Source organism: Acipenser ruthenus, chromosome 20 (genome assembly GCF_902713425.1).
Source record: "Acipenser ruthenus chromosome 20, fAciRut3.2 maternal haplotype, whole genome shotgun sequence".
NCBI classification, from domain to species: domain Eukaryota; kingdom Metazoa; phylum Chordata; class Actinopteri; order Acipenseriformes; family Acipenseridae; genus Acipenser; species Acipenser ruthenus.
The window spans coordinates 13,357,087-13,378,544 of record NC_081208.1 but is presented as its reverse complement, the minus strand read 5'-3'; the positions used below and the strand labels follow the sequence as shown (position 1 = coordinate 13,378,544).

At 43.6% G+C, this 21,458-nt stretch overlaps 7 non-coding genes across 7 annotated transcripts; all 7 read left to right on the top strand.

The window, feature by feature from the left end:
• On the top strand, nucleotides 1-58 carry LOC131698982 (U7 small nuclear RNA). Its single transcript, XR_009307977.1, has one exon. It is a non-coding gene; the product is annotated as a U7 small nuclear RNA (small nuclear RNA).
• Nucleotides 59-10,046: 9,988 nt separating this feature from the next.
• LOC131698981 (U7 small nuclear RNA) lies at nucleotides 10,047-10,104 on the top strand. Its single transcript, XR_009307976.1, has one exon. It is a non-coding gene; the product is annotated as a U7 small nuclear RNA (small nuclear RNA).
• A 2,317-nt stretch (nucleotides 10,105-12,421) lies between these two features.
• On the top strand, nucleotides 12,422-12,479 carry LOC131698980 (U7 small nuclear RNA). Its single transcript, XR_009307975.1, has one exon. It is a non-coding gene; the product is annotated as a U7 small nuclear RNA (small nuclear RNA).
• Nucleotides 12,480-14,546: 2,067 nt separating this feature from the next.
• On the top strand, nucleotides 14,547-14,604 carry LOC117970525 (U7 small nuclear RNA). Its single transcript, XR_004662894.1, has one exon. It is a non-coding gene; the product is annotated as a U7 small nuclear RNA (small nuclear RNA).
• A 2,067-nt stretch (nucleotides 14,605-16,671) lies between these two features.
• Nucleotides 16,672-16,729, top strand: LOC131698979 (U7 small nuclear RNA). The gene has a single exon (XR_009307974.1). It is a non-coding gene; the product is annotated as a U7 small nuclear RNA (small nuclear RNA).
• A 2,067-nt stretch (nucleotides 16,730-18,796) lies between these two features.
• Nucleotides 18,797-18,854, top strand: LOC117970498 (U7 small nuclear RNA). Its single transcript, XR_004662875.1, has one exon. It is a non-coding gene; the product is annotated as a U7 small nuclear RNA (small nuclear RNA).
• Nucleotides 18,855-20,921: 2,067 nt separating this feature from the next.
• LOC117970499 (U7 small nuclear RNA) lies at nucleotides 20,922-20,979 on the top strand. The gene has a single exon (XR_004662876.1). It is a non-coding gene; the product is annotated as a U7 small nuclear RNA (small nuclear RNA).
• The last annotated feature ends 479 nt before the right edge of the window (nucleotides 20,980-21,458 follow it).

Below are 21,458 nucleotides of genomic sequence, written 5' to 3'. Positions count from 1 at the left end.
TGGATTTTTAGCTCTTTTAGTATTTGTCCAGCAGGCTTTCTCTTTGGAGGAAGCCCATCAATTTGTGTGAAAAATAGTTGTCAAACCTGGATTGGGTTTTTACTGAACAAATAAACACTGAAACCATGGCATGCATTGTTTTTGCACGGACATAGTGCTTATAAACAAAGGATAAGTTGGCAGTGTAAAATAATTCTCGCTTTATTTCATCAGTATCCATGAAAGGGAGCGTAGTTGTTAATAGTCACAGTCCACAAATCCTGCTGACGGAAACGACGCTTCCATGTAGTGCAGAATCGATAGAACTCAAGTGAAAGAAAAGAGCTGGGCTGATGGGAGCTCACCGTCTCGCTAAACAAATCAAACGAAATACAAATCACGCTCAAATACATTTCAAATAGCACGCACATCTCAATAATACATAGAAAAACTCAGGATACAAAATAATATCAATTCATAAACTTCTGTTTAATATGTTTCTTTGCTGAATATATGTATTGCATTTCCTGAATATATGTTTATTTTGTTGCTTATTTTGGCGAGAGCCGAGTTCAAATCAGCATGAAGTTTTAACATCTACTCTCATGTAATGGAAATCATGAAGAGCTGGATACGTCCGGTGACTGCTGTGAATAGTGCAGCTGGCATCAAGGGAAAGACCTCGTGACAGCCTGAAGAGACAGCTGACAGGAGGAAAGAGACCCCATTGGGGCTGGCAAGGGTTAGCTACCCTTGTCGGCAGTATCCAGCTCTGTGTTTACAGGATGCTGGACATACCCACCCAAGGCTTCTAAGAAATTAAAGAGAAAAATATCCCTAGAGTCTGCGAGAGCGGGGGCGGAAGATGACTCAACGTTGGACAACACGGTTAACGACTTAGGAACGGAAACGGATATGAGTATGGAGAGTACTTCACAAAAGACTACTTCAAGATCTGCAGTTAACAAAGACATGGAACTCCAGGTTTGTGTCTGCGGCTGGAGCAAGGCGACAACGGTCAGGGGTTTGAAGATTCATCAAGGGAGAATGAAATGCTTGAGGGAGAAGGGACAAGGGCCTCGCATTGATCAGTACTTCTTATGAAGTCAGTCAAGTCAGTCGAATGAAATCCAGCGACAGGAAGCAAACCACATTTCGCAGGACATCAGCACCCCTGTCATAGACGTGAGGAGGACTTGCATGGATACAGTTAGTGAAGAACCTAATGATCCTTGTGAACTCAGTCAGACAAACCAGCATAAGAGAGAAAAGAACCTCAACGGGCACAAGCCTAGAGTTAAATGACCAAGAGCTTGTGAGAAAACTGCGTGGGACACAGTAAACACAGATCTCTGCTTTGCGTTGGAAAGGTTCAAGTGGAACAGTTGAAAAGAAGCTGGATAAATTTGGGGACATCATCTATGCCTATGGAAGCGAGATGTTTGGAGTTGAAGAAAGGAAGGAAAAAGTACAAATTATTTCTGGAAAGTCTAGACGGCAACAGGAGATTGAACGCTTAGTTAGAGAAAGGAGGCAGCTGAGGAAGGAATGGAGAAGAGCAGAACAAAGTTAGAAGGAGGGACTCTGTCTTTTCCAAGGGGTCATAAAAGACAAGCTTGCAAGACTTGTTGCCCTTGTTTTGATGTAGTCTCCCTTATGTTTTTTTTATTTCTCCGCCCTTCCTTTCTAGTTTAAATGCTTCTTAACCTCCTCGAGGATCCTTTCTCTTATCAGCAGTTTCGCTTTTATTTTGACCATCAAGAGGAAACGGAACCAGGACTGACGAGACTGGAGTTCAGCCGGACCATTCTTCAGAGGGGTATGGGTTTTTCCCCTTCTGACTTGAATTGTTTGGTGAAATTGCCAGGGCTTAAGGAAGTGTTTGAGGTCAGTTTTAGGAACCCCCAAAAGTTACAAGAAATGTGGTCCTTTTGGGGGGAGAATAAATATCTCGCTCCATACAAAGAATTTTGTGTGGATGCACTGACAGACAGAGAAATGAAAGTTGTTACTGTCCAATTTTTCAATGAGGCTGTTAGCGACTATGATATTACAACATGGCTTAACCGCTATGGGAGGGTGTCATCAGAAGGGAGGAAAATTACAGACGAAGATGGGGTTTGGACAGGAGCCAGAAAGTGGCTGGTACGCCTCAATGTTGATCCATCGGGCATTGGAGGCGTCCGCCACATTCCAAACTCCATAGTGTTAGGGCCCAACAGAGGGCTGGTATTCTATAATGGGATGCCAAAACTCTGCAGGAAATGTGGGGAATTAGGACACCTGGCGGCCACATGTACTGTAGTCAAGTGCAGGAACTGCGGCGCCCCCCACGAGACCAGCCACTGCAGAGAAGAGAGGCAGTGCAATTTGTGTGGAAAGAAGGGGCACCTGTTTAAGGACTGCCCCTCTTCCTATGCCAACATGGCCAGAGCCAGCAAGGCAAATACCAACAAGCCTAGGCCTGAGCAGGAAGAGGGAGCAAGTAACAAAGATCAGTCCACATCACCACCAACAGCATCCAAAACCCAGACTCCAGCACCACCATCATCACCAGCACCCCCCTCACACCCCCGCCCCTGAGACATGTCCCGTTTTACGAGGACCCCTTCCCCCAGCCCAGAGAGAGAGTACAACAGCTACTCCACTAGCTCCTCCAGTAGCTCCTCTGATACAGAACACGAGGCAGGGAGGGAGCCCGGACCCAGCAGCGGCCCCCCCCTGAGTAGGGCCCTCTCAGCGCCAGCACTCCCCCTCGGCTCTCGTTATGACGCCATAAGGATTGAGTCCGTGGGGGAGGAAAGCGAAAGCGACAGTGAAAGTGAGAGTGAGAAGGAGGGGAAGGGAGTGAAGAACCAGCCGAGGGTGGGGAAAAGAAAGGGTAGAGACGAGGGTGGGAAAAGAAAGAAGATCAAGATCAAAGACAGCAAGTTGCAGGATGCCCCCATAGACCCAAAACCAGCTAATGTCCACACAAAGTCCCCAGTCTTGCCCTCGCAGGCAGAGACGGAGGCGAGTGGGACGGCTACACTGCCGCCTAGTGGGCAGGTAGCAGCCAGCCAGGGCATCCCCAGCCAGCCTTCCCAGTCGTTAACACAAACCCTAGCACACCTCGCAGAAGAGGTGTTCACTAATGCACCGAGGGAGAGGTCGGGGTCAACACCTTCCCTGACCAGCAGTACCTCGGTAGCAATGACCCTCTTCAAGCGAAGGGCCTCCCTTCAAAGCATCCTTCACCCCCTCCCTTGTATGGGCAAAACCAGGGGCCCCCTAGAGGTCCTCCTAGATACAGCACTGGAGGACATGGGAATACCCCTGGACGCGGTAAGCCAGAAGTCTGCTAACAGCTCCAATTCAACAGACGGTAACAGCCAAAGAAGGCTGTCTGTCATAACCCCTCCCCAGGACAAAGCTGACCCACACGTTCCGAGGGGCCCTGAGCAAGTTCCACCAGACTTACCTTGTGGGGAGTTGAATAGCCCAAACAACTCCACGTACTGTGCATACAAAGACGGTGCCTTCTTGGACGAGGCAGCAGTGAGTACCTTCTCAGGGGTGATGGGAGTTGCAAATAAGCCCAAGCCCCCTCGAAGCAAGCGTAGAGCTAAGAGTAGGAAGAGTGTCCCGACCTCCCAATCATAGTCGCTATGGGGTGGACGCAGCGACTCCTTTTCTTGTTAGCTACCCTGATGGCCCGGATATGTGTGTCTGTTAATGTCAGGAGCATCAGGGAGACACAAAAAAGATTTGATGTACTAAACTATCTAGCTAACTTGAAAGCAGATCTCATCTTTCTGCAGGAGTGTGGTATTTCGTCGAGCCCTGATTATAGGGACCTGAAGGAGAGTTGGACCCTGGGGGACTCCTTCTGGTCGGGCTCCAACATAGCCAGAGCCGACGGAGTAGGTATCCTGTTTAAAAACCCATTTATTACCTCCCGCAGCAGCAGGGAGGTAGAACCTGGTAGAATTCTGAGCGTGGATGTGACATACAACAACACTCCCCTCAGACTGGTCAATGTCTACGCACCCACTAACCAAAACGAAAGAGTTCAATTTTTTCCACAGCTGCGTCCACTCCTGCTGGGGAACGTACCCGTCATCGTGTCAGGTGACTTCAATTGTGCTCTGAGGGACGTAGACCGGAGCAGGCCACGCAACGACCGCTCTAGTAGAGTTTTGTCCTCCGTAATATCTGATTTCTCCCTGTGTGATGCAGGTAAGGACCTGGTGCCTCCCTTTACCTGGGTGAGCTCATCTGGGACCTCCTTCTCCCGTATAGATCTCGTCCTGCATACCAGCTCCCTTACGAAGACGGCAGTAGACACCCAGGCCGTCTTCTTCTCTGACCATAGGCTCCTGCAGGTAACATTGCAGGTCCCTCAGACCTCCCAGATGGGGTCAGGGGTCTGGAAATTAAACACCTCCTTACTCGACGACCCCTCCATAGCTGCAGCCTGTTAGAGCAGGCTTGTTGAGTGGACCACTTTGCGTGACCTATTCAACTCCCCTATAGAGTGGTGGGAGATGGTCAAAATCAGAACTAAGGGTTATTTCATAGCAGCAGGCAAGAGGAAAGCAAAAGAAAGGAGGGCCAAATATAAACACCTGAATGCTGCCCTCCAGCGTCTGAGCCTGCTTCAGCTTCGGGGGTTCCCTGTAAGCGACGAGATAGCCCAGACCAAGCTAGATCTTTCAGTGCTTTGTAGGGAGGAACAACGAAAGGTCATGCACAATGCAAAAGTGCAAAAAATGGAGGAAGACGAAAAGTGTACTCGCTTCTTCTTCCAGAAAACGAGGGAGAAGCGGCACTTGATGTCCTCCATGCTCGACAGCAGGGGGAGGATAGTAGAGGATAGTGAGGGAGTGAAAAAAGTGGTAGAGAACTTCTATAGGGACCTGTATAACATCAAAGCTACAGATGACACCCTGATAGAGTGGTTCCTGAGCCAGTTGGAGCCTGACTCAGTGCGGGACGACGAGGAGGAGGAGAAGGACCCAGAACTCACGCTGGAGGAGCTCACCCAGGCGGTTAAGACCATGAACACCGGTAAGACGCCAGGTCCAGATGGCATCCCGGGTGAGTATTACCATCTTTTTTGGGACACGCTAAAAGTCCATTTAGCGGAGGTCTACAGAGCGGTCTACAGGGAGAAGCGGTTGGGCCCTTCTATGCGGGAGAGTGTAATTACTCTCCTTCATAAGAAAGGGGAAGTTAAAGATCTACGGAACTGGCGCCCAATCAGCCTCCTTTGCGTGGATTACAAGATACTAGCCAAAGCTCTGATGCTCCGGCTACAAGTACACCTCCCTTTGGTCATTGGCCCCGACCAGGCTTGTGGCATCCCAGGGAGGTCCATCACGGATATTTTAATGTTAACAAGGGACATTCTGGCTTATTCTAGAGAACGGAACCATCCCCTCTGCCTGTTCAACCTTGACCAGGAGAAGGCGTTCGATAGGGTAAGCCATGAATATATGTACAAAGTGATGGACCAGATGAAATTCGCTCCTGGACTTAGGGGGTGGGTAAAAACCATCTATACAAATATTAGTACCCGAGTCTTGGTGAACAGGCACCTGACTGGTAAAATATCTATCCAGTCAGGGGTCAGACAGGGTTGCCCACTATCCCCACTGCTATATGTCGTGTGCATCGAACCCCTCCTGCAGGCAATTCGTAGGGATACCAATATAACTGGTTTCCAGCTGCCTGGATCCAACGGGGTCCAGGTCAAAACAACAGCATATATGGACGATGTGTCACTCATTTGCACCAACACATCGTCGGTACCTCGGATTAGTAATATCCTTGAGAAGTACTGCACGGCGACCGGGGCAGTGATTAATAAGTCCAAGAGCGAAGTCTACGTGTCTAAAAATTGGCAGGTAGATAGGGAACTGTCGGACATGTACCCTGTCAAAAAGGACAAAATCAAGATTCTGGGCCTCATTTTCGAGAACAATAGCTCGGGGGCCCAGAGCTGGACGGCGGCCATTAACCAGGTCCGTAAAAAGATTGGCGGATGGAGCACAAGATCCTTAACAATGACGGGTAGAGTATTAATAACCAAGTCTATACTGTTCCCCATCCTCTCTTATGTAGGAAAAATCTTTCCCCCAGACAGGACCACCAAAAAAGTGGTGGACCGCATTATCCACCACTTTATCTGGGGCAGCAAGATGGAGAGGGTAAAGCGAGCCACCCTGAGTAAAGCCGACAAGAAAGGAGGTAAGGGGGTCCCGGACGTTGTGCAGCTCACCCGAGTGCAGGGGCTCACGCAAACTATCAAGAACATCCAGGCCCTGGACAGGAAGGTATGTTACATGAATCGTTTCTATTTTGCCACCTGTCTCAGGGCCTTGGGCCTCTGCACTATTGATAACACCGTGCCGTACTCCTGGGACCCCCCATTGTATTATAGAACCTTAAGGGACACTATATATAAATTGGGCTTAGATAAAGCAAAATTGGCCTCCTGGGAATACAAGGCTGTAACTAAATATCTTGCCGGTTCCCAGGAAATTGAAAAAGTAGCTACTTTCTCCCTCACCCAAAGCCAAAAAATCTGGGAGAATGTGTCTCACAGCTGCCTCAGTAATGTCCAGAAGGATATAGCATGGAACACCATCCACAGTGCACTCCCCACTCGAGCGTTCATGTTCAGGAGGGGACTAGCCCAAGTAGAAACATGCCCCTATGCAAAGTGCCGCACAGCCCATTTCTTCCGGGAGTGTGATGTGGCTGGCAGTGTCTGGCTCTCTGTCTCTGTCTTCCTAAACAGGTTTGCTGACACGGCCAAGATGACCGCTGAGACTGTGCTCTATGGGCCTGCGGGAGGAATCACTACCAGCACAGCTAAGTGCGTTTGGCGTGTCATCAATGTTGTCAAGCAGATCCTGTGGGAAGGCCGTAACGTCTGTGTCTATCACAAGCAGGAGCTAGACACTATCACCACGACCAGAAGGGCACAAACTCTTATCAAGGACTTTGTAATTCTGGACATCCGGACCCTCGGGAAGGACAAGGCCTGCGCGGAGTGGAGGATCGCCGGACTTCAGGACGTGAAGATGGAATAAAGGAAAAAACTGGAACCGCTAGCTCCTAGGAGCGGGACTACGGGGCACCGCTAAGCCTTTTATTTATTTTGTCATGCCAGCATTCCGCCCTTTTTAGCTGGCATGACCGTTTTGCAACGGTGCCCTGGTTTTATGTAGTCTTTTTGTTTCAGTTTTATGGACTTTTATTTGATTTACGTTGAATGTTTTATTTGATTTTGTTTTGTTTTATGTATCTAGAAGATTTTTAATGTCAACTATTAAAAGTTACATTTTAAGTGTTTTAAAATTTTAGAATTTTAACTCACTGTTTTAAACACTGTCCCTTTTCCCCTGTCCCTGTTTTAGATCTATAGTTTTATTTTCACTTTTGAACTTTTTTAGAGAGCACTCCCCGGCCCTCACAAGCACTGTTTTTTTATAGATGGTTCTTTTTTTCCAGTCACTTTTAAAACAGCACAGGTTTTTTTCATGTTGATCTTAATCTGTGTCTGTTTTAACCATGTATAAAGCACAATTGTCTTGGTGTTTTTAAATGTGTTTTAAATGCTTTTAAAACAAAATGTATGTCTGTATGCATGAATGTCATCTTTAAAAGAAATGTAAAATGAATGAAAAAACGAATGGGTGTAAATGTAAAAAAATGTAAAATCTCAATAAAAGAGTATTTCTCTTTGGAGGAAGCCCATTAATTTGTGTGAAAAATAGATATCAAACCTTGATCGGGTTTTTTCTGAACAAATAAACACTGAAACCATGACATGCATTGTTTTGCACGGACATAGTGCTTATAAACAAAGGATAAGTTGGCAGTGTAAAATAATTCTCGCTTTATTTCATCAGTATCCATGAAAGGGAGCGTAGTTGTTAATAGTCACAGTCCACAAATCCTGCTGACGGAAACGACGCTTCCATGTAGTGCAGAATCGATAGAACTCAAGTGAAAGAAAAGAGCTGGGCTGATGGGAGCTCACCGTCTCGCTAAACAAATCAAACGAAATACAAATCACGCTCAAATACATTTCAAATAGCACGCACATCTCAATAATACATAGAAAAACTCAGGATACAAAATAATATCAATTCATAAACTTCTGTTTAATATGTTTCTTTGTTGAATATATGTATTGCATTTCCTGAATATATGTTTATTTTGGTGCTTATTTTGGCGAGAGCCGAGTTCAAATCAGCATGAAGTTTTAACATCTACTCTCATGTAATGGAAATCATGAAGAGCTGGATACGTCCGGTGACTGCTGTGAATAGTGCAGCTGGCATCAAGGGAAAGACCTCGTGACAGCCTGAAGAGACAGCTGACAGGAGGAAAGAGACCCCATTGGGGCTGGCAAGGGTTAGCTACCCTTGTCGGCAGTATCCAGCTCTGTGTTTACAGGATGCTGGACATACCCACCCAAGGCTTCTAAGAAATTAAAGAGAAAAATATCCCTAGAGTCTGCGAGAGCGGGGGCGGAAGATGACTCAACGTTGGACAACACGGTTAACGACTTAGGAACGGAAACGGATATGAGTATGGAGAGTACTTCACAAAAGACTACTTCAAGATCTGCAGTTAACAAAGACATGGAACTCCAGGTTTGTGTCTGCGGCTGGAGCAAGGCGACAACGGTCAGGGGTTTGAAGATTCATCAAGGGAGAATGAAATGCTTGAGGGAGAAGGGACAAGGGCCTCGCATTGATCAGTACTTCTTATGAAGTCAGTCAAGTCAGTCGAATGAAATCCAGCGACAGGAAGCAAACCACATTTCGCAGGACATCAGCACCCCTGTCATAGACGTGAGGAGGACTTGCATGGATACAGTTAGTGAAGAACCTAATGATCCTTGTGAACTCGGTCAGACAAACCAGCATAAGAGAGAAAAGAACCTCAACGGGCACAAGCCTAGAGTTAAATGACCAAGAGCTTGTGAGAAAACTGCGTGGGACACAGTAAACACAGATCTCTAGGGCAGCAGTGTGGAGTAGTGGTTAGGGCTCTGGACTCTTGACCGGAGGGTCGTGGGTTCAAATCCCGGTGGGGACACTGCTGCTGTACCCTTGAGCAAGGTACTTTACCTAGATTGCTCCAGTAAAAACCCAACTGTATAAATGGGTAATTGTATGTAAAAATAATGTGATATCTTGTAACAATTGTAAGTCGCCCTGGATAAGGGCGTCAGCTAAGAAATAAATAAATAATAATAATAATAATAATCTCTGCTTTGCGTTGGAAAGGTTAAGTGGAACAGTTGAAAAGAAGCTGGATACATTTGGGGACATCATCTATGCCTAAGGAAGCGAGATGTTTGGAGTTGAAGAAAGGAAGGAAAAAGTACAAATTATTTCTGGAAAGTCGAGACGGCAACAGGAGATTGAACGCTTAGTTAAAGGAAGGAGGCAGCTGAGGAAGGAATGGAGAAGAGCAGAACAAAGTTAGAAGGAGGGACTCTGTCTTTTCCAAGGGGTCATAAAAGACAAGCTTGCAAGACTTGTTGCCCTTGTTTTGATGTAGTCTCCCTTATGTTTTTTTTTTACTTCTCCGCCCTTCCTTTCTAGTTTAAATGCTTCTTAACCTCCTCGAGGATCCTTTCTCTTATCAGCAGTTTCGCTTTTATTTTGACAGTGTAATTGATTTATTTATCCACAGTTTCATGTCATCTTGCAGTTATTTTAAAAACTACATTTATTTCTTTTAAAATCGTCCGTGAATCAAAACTTAAAACGGGTAAAAATGGCTGTGAGCATTTTTAGTGAAGAACAACAAAGTGACGCGATTGGCTGAAATGGGTAATAAATTTGCATATCAGACTTCATGGTAAACGGGTCTCTTATTTTATTAATCAGTTACTCTTCGCAGAACATGAGCGCGCGCATTAACCCGGTTTGTTCTCATGTGTAGAATGCGGGTGTGCGCGCGGCATTGCGCTAGTTATTCATTTATTATTTGGTCACCAGAACTTCAATATGGTTCAAGTTTAGAAGGGTGGACGGGACCTCGGCTTATTTGCTAAATGGATTTTTAGCTCTTTTAGTATTTGTCCAGCAGGCTTTCTCTTTGGAGGAAGCCCATTAATTTGTGTGAAAAATAGATATCAAACCTTGATCGGGTTTTTACTGAACAAATAAACACTGAAACCATGACATGCATTGTTTTTGCATGGACATAGTGCTTATAAACAAAGGATAAGTTGGCAGTGTAAAATAAATCTCGCTTTATTTCATCAGTATCCATGAAAGGGAGGGTAGTTGTTAATAGTCACAGTCCACAAATCCTGCTGACGGAAACGACGCTTCCATGTAGTGCAGAATCGATAGAACTCAAGTGAAAGAAAAGAGCTGGGCTGATGGGAGCTCACCGTCTCGCTAAACAAATCAAACGAAATACAAATCACGCTCAAATACATTTCAAATAGCACGCACATCTCAATAATACATAGAAAAACTCAGGATACAAAATAATATCAATTCATAAACTTCTGTTTAATATGTTTCTTTGTTGAATATATGTATTGCATTTCCTGAATATATGTTTATTTTGGTGCTTATTTTGGCGAGAGCCGAGTTCAAATCAGCATGAAGTTTTAACATCTACTCTCATGTAATGGAAATCATGAAGAGCTGGATACGTCCGGTGACTGCTGTGAATAGTGCAGCTGGCAACAAGGGAAAGACCTCGTGACAGCCTGAAGAGACAGCTGACAGGAGGAAAGAGACCCCATTGGGGCTGGCAAGGGTTAGCTACCCTTGTCGGCAGTATCCAGCTCTGTGTTTACAGGATGCTGGACATACCCACCCAAGGCTTCTAAGAAATTAAAGAGAAAAATATCCCTAGAGTCTGCGAGAGCGGGGGCGGAAGATGACTCAACATTGGACAACACGGTTAACGACTTAGGAACGGAAACGGATATGAGTATGGAGAGTACTTCACAAAAGACTACTTCAAGATCTGCAGTTAACAAAGACATGGAACTCCAGGTTTGTGTCTGCGGCTGGAGCAAGGCGACAACGGTCAGGGGTTTGAAGATTCATCAAGGGAGAATGAAATGCTTGAGGGAGAAGGGACAAGGGCCTCGCATTGATCAGTACTTCTTATGAAGTCAGTCAAGTCAGTCGAATGAAATCCAGCGACAGGAAGCAAACCACATTTCGCAGGACATCAGCACCCCTGTCATAGACGTGAGGAGGACTTGCATGGATACAGTTAGTGAAGAACCTAATGATCCTTGTGAACTCGGTCAGACAAACCAGCATAAGAGAGAAAAGAACCTCAACGGGCACAAGCCTAGAGTTAAATGACCAAGAGCTTGTGAGAAAACTGCGTGGGACACAGTAAACACAGATCTCTAGGGCAGCAGTGTGGAGTAGTGGTTAGGGCTCTGGACTCTTGACCGGAGGGTCGTGGGTTCAAATCCCGGTGGGGACACTGCTGCTGTACCCTTGAGCAAGGTACTTTACCTAGATTGCTCCAGTAAAAACCCAACTGTATAAATGGGTAATTGTATGTAAAAATAATGTGATATCTTGTAACAATTGTAAGTCGCCCTGGATAAGGGCGTCAGCTAAGAAATAAATAATAATAATAATAATAATCTCTGCTTTGCGTTGGAAAGGTTAAGTGGAACAGTTGAAAAGAAGCTGGATACATTTGGGGACATCATCTATGCCTAAGGAAGCGAGATGTTTGGAGTTGAAGAAAGGAAGGAAAAAGTACAAATTATTTCTGGAAAGTCGAGACGGCAACAGGAGATTGAACGCTTAGTTAGAGAAAGGAGGCAGCTGAGGAAGGAATGGAGAAGAGCAGAACAAAGTTAGAAGGAGGGACTCTGTCTTTTCCAAGGGGTCATAAAAGACAAGCTTGCAAGACTTGTTGCCCTTGTTTTGATGTAGTCTCCCTTATGTTTTTTTTTTACTTCTCCGCCCTTCCTTTCTAGTTTAAATGCTTCTTAACCTCCTCGAGGATCCTTTCTCTTATCAGCAGTTTCGCTTTTATTTTGACAGTGTAATTGATTTATTTATCCACAGTTTCATGTCATCTTGCAGTTATTTTAAAAACTACATTTATTTCTTTTAAAATCGTCCGTGAATCAAAACTTAAAACGGGTAAAAATGGCTGTGAGCATTTTTAGTGAAGAACAACAAAGTGACGCGATTGGCTGAAATGGGCAATAAATTTGCATATCAGACTTCATGGTAAACGGGTCTCTTATTTTATTAATCAGTTACTCTTCGCAGAACATGAGAGCGCGCATTAACCCGGTTTGTTCTCATGTGTAGAATGCGGGTGTGCGCGCGGCATTGCGATAGTTATTCATTTATTATTTGGTCACCAGAACTTCAATATGGTTCAAGTTAAGAAGGGTGGACGGGACCTCGGCTTATTTGCTAAATGGATTTTTAGCTCTTTTAGTATTTGTCCAGCAGGCTTTCTCTTTGGAGGAAGCCCATTAATTTGTGTGAAAAATAGATATCAAACCTTGATCGGGTTTTTACTGAACAAATAAACACTGAAACCATGACATGCATTGTTTTGCATGGACATAGTGCTTATAAACAAAGGATGAGTTGGCAGTGTAAAATAATTCTCGCTTTATTTCATCAGTATCCATGAAAGGGAGCGTAGTTGTTAATAGTCACAGTCCACAAATCCTGCTGACGGAAACGACGCTTCCATGTAGTGCAGAATCGATAGAACTCAAGTGAAAGAAAAGAGCTGGGCTGATGGGAGCTCACCGTCTCGCTAAACAAATCAAACGAAATACAAATCACGCTCAAATACATTTCAAATAGCACGCACATCTCAATAATACATGGAAAAACTCAGGATACAAAATAATATCAATTCATAAACTTCTGTTTAATATGTTTCTTTGCTGAATATATGTATTGCATTTCCTGAATATATGTTTATTTTGGTGCTTATTTTGGCGAGAGCCGAGTTCAAATCAGCATGAAGTTTTAACATCTACTCTCATGTAATGGAAATCATGAAGAGCTGGATACATCCGGTGACTGCTGTGAATAGTGCAGCTGGCAACAAGGGAAAGACCTCGTGACAGCCTGAAGAGACAGCTGACAGGAGGAAAGAGACCCCATTGGGGCTGGCAAGGGTTAGCTACCCTTGTCGGCAGTATCCAGCTCTGTGTTTACAGGATGCTGGACATACCCACCCAAGGCTTCTAAGAAATTAAAGAGAAAAATATCCCTAGAGTCTGCGAGAGCGGGGGCGGAAGATGACTCAACGTTGGACAACACGGTTAACGACTTAGGAATGGAAACGGATATGAGTATGGAGAGTACTTCACAAAAGACTACTTCAAGATCTGCAGTTAACAAAGACGTGGAACTCCAGGTTTGTGTCTGCGGCTGGAGCAAGGCGACAACGGTCAGGGGTTTGAAGATTCATCAAGGGAGAATGAAATGCTTGAGGGAGAAGGGACAAGGGCCTCGCATTGATCAGTACTTCTTATGAAGTCAGTCAAGTCAGTCGAATGAAATCCAGCGACAGGAAGCAAACCACATTTCGCAGGACATCAGCACCCCTGTCATAGACGTGAGGAGGACGTGCATGGATACAGTTAGTGAAGAACCTAATGGTCCTTGTGAACTTGGTCAGACAAACCAACATAAGAGAGAAAAGAACCTCAACGGGCACAAGCCTAGAGTTAAATGACCAAGAGCTTGTGTGAAAACTGCGTGGGACACAGTAAACACAGATCTCTGCTTTGCGTTGGAAAGGTTAAGTGGAACAGTTGAAAAGAAGCTGGATAAATTTGGGGACATCATCTATGCCTAAGGAAGCGAGATGTTTGGAGTTGAAGAAAGGAAGGAAAAAGTACAAATTATTTCTGGAAAGTCGAGACGGCAACAGGAGATTGAACGCTTAGTTAGAGAAAGGAGGCAGCTGAGGAAGGAATGGAGAAGAGCAGAACAAAGTTAGAAGGAGGGACTCTGTCTTTTCCAAGGGGTCATAAAAGACAAGCTTGCAAGACTTGTTGCCCTTGTTTTGATGTAGTCTCCCTTATGTTTTTTTTTTACTTCTCCGCCCTTCCTTTCTAGTTTAAATGCTTCTTAACCTCCTCGAGGATCCTTTCTCTTATCAGCAGTTTCGCTTTTATTTTGACAGTGTAATTGATTTATTTATCCACAGTTTCATGTCATCTTGCAGTTATTTTAAAAACTACATTTATTTCTTTTAAAATCGTCCGTGAATCAAAACTTAAAACGGGTAAAAATGGCTGTGAGCATTTTTAGTGAAGAACAACAAAGTGACGCGATTGGCTGAAATGGGCAATAAATTTGCATATCAGACTTCATGGTAAACGGGTCTCTTATTTTATTAATCAGTTACTCTTCGCAGAACATGAGAGCGCGCATTAACCCGGTTTGTTCTCATGTGTAGAATGCGGGTGTGCGTGCGGCATTGCGTTAGTTATTCATTTATTATTTGGTCACCAGAACTTCAATATGGTTCAAGTTAAGAAGGGTGGACGGGACCTCGGCTTATTTGCTAAATGGATTTTTAGCTCTTTTAGTATTTGTCCAGCAGGCTTTCTCTTTGGAGGAAGCCCATTAATTTGTGTGAAAAATAGATATCAAACCTTGATCGGGTTTTTACTGAACAAATAAACACTGAAACCATGACATGCATTGTTTTGCATGGACATAGTGCTTATAAACAAAGGATGAGTTGGCAGTGTAAAATAATTCTCGCTTTATTTCATCAGTATCCATGAAAGGGAGCGTAGTTGTTAATAGTCACAGTCCACAAATCCTGCTGACGGAAACGACGCTTCCATGTAGTGCAGAATCGATAGAACTCAAGTGAAAGAAAAGAGCTGGGCTGATGGGAGCTCACCGTCTCGCTAAACAAATCAAACGAAATACAAATCACGCTCAAATACATTTCAAATAGCACGCACATCTCAATAATACATAGAAAAACTCAGGATACAAAATAATATCCATTCATAAACTTCTGTTTAATATGTTTCTTTAATGAATATATGTATTGCATTTCCTGAATATATGTTTATTTTGGTGCTTATTTTGGCGAGAGCCGAGTTCAAATCAGCATGAAGTTTTAACATCTACTCTCATGTAATGGAAATCATGAAGAGCTGGATACATCCGGTGACTGCTGTGAATAGTGCAGCTGGCAACAAGGGAAAGACCTCGTGACAGCCTGAAGAGACAGCTGACAGGAGGAAAGAGACCCCATTGGGGCTGGCAAGGGTTAGCTACCCTTGTCGGCAGTATCCAGCTCTGTGTTTACAGGATGCTGGACATACCCACCCAAGGCTTCTAAGAAATTAAAGAGAAAAATATCCCTAGAGTCTGCGAGAGCGGGGGCGGAAGATGACTCAACGTTGGACAACACGGTTAACGACTTAGGAATGGAAACGGATATGAGTATGGAGAGTACTTCACAAAAGACTACTTCAAGATCTGCAGTTGACAAAGACGTGGAACTCCAGGTTTGTGTCTGCGGCTGGAGCAAGGCGACAACGGTCAGGGGTTTGAAGATTCATCAAGGGAGAATGAAATGCTTGAGGGAGAAGGGACAAGGGCCTCGCATTGATCAGTACTTCTTATGAAGTCAGTCAAGTCAGTCGAATGAAATCCAGCGACAGGAAGCAAACCACATTTCGCAGGACATCAGCACCCCTGTCATAGACGTGAGGAGGACGTGCATGGATACAGTTAGTGAAGAACCTAATGGTCCTTGTGAACTTGGTCAGACAAACCAACATAAGAGAGAAAAGAACCTCAACGGGCACAAGCCTAGAGTTAAATGACCAAGAGCTTGTGTGAAAACTGCGTGGGACACAGTAAACACAGATCTCTGCTTTGCGTTGGAAAGGTTAAGTGGAACAGTTGAAAAGAAGCTGGATAAATTTGGGGACATCATCTATGCCTAAGGAAGCGAGATGTTTGGAGTTGAAGAAAGGAAGGAAAAAGTACAAATTATTTCTGGAAAGTCGAGACGGCAACAGGAGATTGAACGCTTAGTTAGAGAAAGGAGGCAGCTGAGGAAGGAATGGAGAAGAGCAGAACAAAGTTAGAAGGAGGGACTCTGTCTTTTCCAAGGGGTCATAAAAGACAAGCTTGCAAGACTTGTTGCCCTTGTTTTGATGTAGTCTCCCTTATGTTTTTTTTTTACTTCTCCGCCCTTCCTTTCTAGTTTAAATGCTTCTTAACCTCCTCGAGGATCCTTTCTCTTATCAGCAGTTTCGCTTTTATTTTGACAGTGTAATTGATTTATTTATCCACAGTTTCATGTCATCTTGCAGTTATTTTAAAAACTACATTTATTTCTTTTAAAATCGTCCGTGAATCAAAACTTAAAACGGGTAAAAATGGCTGTGAGCATTTTTAGTGAAGAACAACAAAGTGACGCGATTGGCTGAAATGGGCAATAAATTTGCATATCAGACTTCATGGTAAACGGGTCTCTTATTTTATTAATCAGTTACTCTTCGCAGAACATGAGAGCGCGCATTAACCCGGTTTGTTCTCATGTGTAGAATGCGGGTGTGCGTGCGGCATTGCGTTAGTTATTCATTTATTATTTGGTCACCAGAACTTCAATATGGTTCAAGTTAAGAAGGGTGGACGGGACCTCGGCTTATTTGCTAAATGGATTTTTAGCTCTTTTAGTATTTGTCCAGCAGGCTTTCTCTTTGGAGGAAGCCCATTAATTTGTGTGAAAAATAGATATCAAACCTTGATCGGGTTTTTACTGAACAAATAAACACTGAAACCATGACATGCATTGTTTTGCATGGACATAGTGCTTATAAACAAAGGATGAGTTGGCAGTGTAAAATAATTCTCGCTTTATTTCATCAGTATCCATGAAAGGGAGCGTAGTTGTTAATAGTCACAGTCCACAAATCCTGCTGACGGAAACGACGCTTCCATGTAGTGCAGAATCGATAGAACTCAAGTGAAAGAAAAGAGCTGGGCTGATGGGAGCTCACCGTCTCGCTAAACAAATCAAACGAAATACAAATCACGCTCAAATACATTTCAAATAGCACGCACATCTCAATAATACATAGAAAAACTCAGGATACAAAATAATATCCATTCATAAACTTCTGTTTAATATGTTTCTTTAATGAATATATGTATTGCATTTCCTGAATATATGTTTATTTTGGTGCTTATTTTGGCGAGAGCCGAGTTCAAATCAGCATGAAGTTTTAACATCTACTCTCATGTAATGGAAATCATGAAGAGCTGGATACATCCGGTGACTGCTGTGAATAGTGCAGCTGGCAACAAGGGAAAGACCTCGTGACAGCCTGAAGAGACAGCTGACAGGAGGAAAGAGACCCCATTGGGGCTGGCAAGGGTTAGCTACCCTTGTCGGCAGTATCCAGCTCTGTGTTTACAGGATGCTGGACATACCCACCCAAGGCTTCTAAGAAATTAAAGAGAAAAATATCCCTAGAGTCTGCGAGAGCGGGGGCGGAAGATGACTCAACGTTGGACAACACGGTTAACGACTTAGGAACGGAAACGGATATGAGTATGGAGAGTACTTCACAAAAGACTACTTCAAGATCTGCAGTTGACAAAGACGTGGAACTCCAGGTTTGTGTCTGCGGCTGGAGCAAGGCGACAACGGTCAGGGGTTTGAAGATTCATCAAGGGAGAATGAAATGCTTGAGGGAGAAGGGACAAGGGCCTCGCATTGATCAGTACTTCTTATGAAGTCAGTCAAGTCAGTCGAATGAAATCCAGCGACAGGAAGCAAACCACATTTCGCAGGACATCAGCACCCCTGTCATAGACGTGAGGAGGACTTGCATGGATACAGTTAGTGAAGAACCTAATGGTCCTTGTGAACTTGGTCAGACAAACCAACATAAGAGAGAAAAGAACCTCAACGGGCACAAGCCTAGAGTTAAATGACCAAGAGCTTGTGTGAAAACTGCGTGGGACACAGTAAACACAGATCTCTGCTTTGCGTTGGAAAGGTTAAGTGGAACAGTTGAAAAGAAGCTGGATAAATTTGGGGACATCATCTATGCCTAAGGAAGCGAGATGTTTGGAGTTGAAGAAAGGAAGGAAAAAGTACAAATTATTTCTGGAAAGTCGAGACGGCAACAGGAGATTGAACGCTTAGTTAGAGAAAGGAGGCAGCTGAGGAAGGAATGGAGAAGAGCAGAACAAAGTTAGAAGGAGGGACTCTGTCTTTTCCAAGGGGTCATAAAAGACAAGCTTGCAAGACTTGTTGCCCTTGTTTTGATGTAGTCTCCCTTATGTTTTTTTTTTACTTCTCCGCCCTTCCTTTCTAGTTTAAATGCTTCTTAACCTCCTCGAGGATCCTTTCTCTTATCAGCAGTTTCGCTTTTATTTTGACAGTGTAATTGATTTATTTATCCACAGTTTCATGTCATCTTGCAGTTATTTTAAAAACTACATTTATTTCTTTTAAAATCGTCCGTGAATCAAAACTTAAAACGGGTAAAAATGGCTGTGAGCATTTTTAGTGAAGAACAACAAAGTGACGCGATTGGCTGAAATGGGCAATAAATTTGCATATCAGACTTCATGGTAAACGGGTCTCTTATTTTATTAATCAGTTACTCTTCGCAGAACATGAGAGCGCGCATTAACCCGGTTTGTTCTCATGTGTAGAATGCGGGTGTGCGCGCGGCATTGCGTTAGTTATTCATTTATTATTTGGTCACCAGAACTTCAATATGGTTCAAGTTTAGAAGGGTGGACGGGACCTCGGCTTATTTGCTAAATGGATTTTTAGCTCTTTTAGTATTTGTCCAGCAGGCTTTCTCTTTGGAGGAAGCCCATTAATTTGTGTGAAAAATAGATATCAAACCTTGATCGGGTTTTTACTGAACAAATAAACACTGAAACCATGACATGCATTGTTATGCATGGACATAGTGCTTATAAACAAAGGATGAGTTGGCAGTGTAAAATAATTCTCGCTTTATTTCATCAGTATCCATGAAAGGGAGCGTAGTTGTTAATAGTCACAGTCCACAAATCCTGCTGACGGAAACGACGCTTCCATGTAGTGCAGAATCGATAGAACTCAAGTGAAAGAAAAGAGCTGGGCTGATGGGAGCTCACCGTCTCGCTAAACAAATCAAACGAAATACAAATCACGCTCAAATACATTTCAAATAGCACGCACATCTCAATAATACATAGAAAAACTCAGGATACAAAATAATATCCATTCATAAACTTCTGTTTAATATGTTTCTTTAATGAATATATGTATTGCATTTCCTGAATATATGTTTATTTTGGTGCTTATTTTGGCGAGAGCCGAGTTCAAATCAGCATGAAGTTTTAACATCTACTCTCATGTAATGGAAATCATGAAGAGCTGGATACATCCGGTGACTGCTGTGAATAGTGCAGCTGGCAACAAGGGAAAGACCTCGTGACAGCCTGAAGAGACAGCTGACAGGAGGAAAGAGACCCCATTGGGGCTGGCAAGGGTTAGCTACCCTTGTCGGCAGTATCCAGCTCTGTGTTTACAGGATGCTGGACATACCCACCCAAGGCTTCTAAGAAATTAAAGAGAAAAATATCCCTAGAGTCTGCGAGAGCGGGGGCGGAAGATGACTCAACGTTGGACAACACGGTTAACGACTTAGGAACGGAAACGGATATGAGTATGGAGAGTACTTCACAAAAGACTACTTCAAGATCTGCAGTTGACAAAGACGTGGAACTCCAGGTTTGTGTCTGCGGCTGGAGCAAGGCGACAACGGTCAGGGGTTTGAAGATTCATCAAGGGAGAATGAAATGCTTGAGGGAGAAGGGACAAGGGCCTCGCATTGATCAGTACTTCTTATGAAGTCAGTCAAGTCAGTCGAATGAAATCCAGCGACAGGAAGCAAACCACATTTCGCAGGACATCAGCACCCCTGTCATAGACGTGAGGAGGACTTGCATGGATACAGTTAGTGAAGAACCTAATGGTCCTTGTGAACTTGGTCAGACAAACCAACATAAGAGAGAAAAGAACCTCAACGGGCACAAGCCTAGAGTTAAATGACCAAGAGCTTGTGTGAAAACTGCGTGGGACACAGTAAACACAGATCTCTGCTTTGCGTTGGAAAGGTTAAGTGGAACAGTTGAAAAGAAGCTGGATAAATTTGGGGACATCATCTATGCCTAAGGAAGCGAGATGTTTGGAGTTGAAGAAAGGAAGGAAAAAGTACAAATTATTTCTGGAAAGTCGAGACGGCAACAGGAGATTGAACGCTTAGTTAGAGAAAGGAGGCAGCTGAGGAAGGAATGGAGAAGAGCAGAACAAAGTTAGAAGGAGGGACTCTGTCTTTTCCAAGGGGTCATAAAAGACAAGCTTGCAAGACTTGTTGCCCTTGTTTTGATGTAGTCTCCCTTATGTTTTTTTTTTACTTCTCCGCCCTTCCTTTCTAGTTTAAATGCTTCTTAACCTCCTCGAGGATCCTTTCTCTTATCAGCAGTTTCGCTTTTATTTTGACAGTGTAATTGATTTATTTATCCACAGTTTCATGTCATCTTGCAGTTATTTTAAAAACTACATTTATTTCTTTTAAAATCGTCCGTGAATCAAAACTTAAAACGGGTAAAAATGGCTGTGAGCATTTTTAGTGAAGAACAACAAAGTGACGCGATTGGCTGAAATGGGCAATAAATTTGCATATCAGACTTCATGGTAAACGGGTCTCTTATTTTATTAATCAGTTACTCTTCGCAGAACATGAGAGCGCGCATTAACCCGGTTTGTTCTCATGTGTAGAATGCGGGTGTGCGCGCGGCATTGCGTTAGTTATTCATTTATTATTTGGTCACCAGAACTTCAATATGGTTCAAGTTTAGAAGGGTGGACGGGACCTCGGCTTATTTGCTAAATGGATTTTTAGCTCTTTTAGTATTTGTCCAGCAGGCTTTCTCTTTGGAGGAAGCCCATTAATTTGTGTGAAAAATAGATATCAAACCTTGATCGGGTTTTTACTGAACAAATAAACACTGAAACCATGACATGCATTGTTATGCATGGACATAGTGCTTATAAACAAAGGATGAGTTGGCAGTGTAAAATAATTCTCGCTTTATTTCATCAGTATCCATGAAAGGGAGCGTAGTTGTTAATAGCCACAGTCCACAAATCCTGCTGACGGAAACGACGCTTCCATGTAGTGCAGAATCGATAGAACTCAAGTGAAAGAAAAGAGCTGGGCTGATGGGAGCTCACCGTCTCGCTAAACAAATCAAACGAAATACAAATCACGCTCAAATACATTTCAAATAGCACGCACATCTCAATAATACATAGAAAAACTCAGGATACAAAATAATATCAATTCATAAACTTCTGTTTAATATGTTTCTTTGCTGAATATATGTATTGCATTTCCTGAATATATGTTTATTTTGGTGCTTATTTTG